This window comes from Morone saxatilis, unplaced genomic scaffold (assembly GCF_004916995.1).
Source record: "Morone saxatilis isolate NCDOM2014 unplaced genomic scaffold, NCSU_SB_2.0 Contig8, whole genome shotgun sequence".
Lineage (NCBI taxonomy): Eukaryota > Metazoa > Chordata > Actinopteri > Moronidae > Morone > Morone saxatilis.
In genome coordinates, this window is record NW_023340257.1 from 20,094,225 (window position 1) to 20,094,477 (window position 253).

The window sequence follows — 253 nt, forward strand, 5'->3', positions numbered from 1 at the left end:
CACACACACTCACACTCACTTAGTACACACATAACAAACAAGCAAGCGCGCAAAACTGTTTCCGAGCAACACAAAGTCCGGACGTGCCGACGTGCCGACGTGCCGCCTCCGCTGCCGCTGCTTGTCACAGAGGCATTCTGGGAAATGGAGTTCATTCTGTTGTGACACTGAAGAGTAATTTTATGCTTCTTTATACTTTACTACAGCTCAGAGGGGGTATATTGTCCCCATCTGTAATCTGACACAAACACGG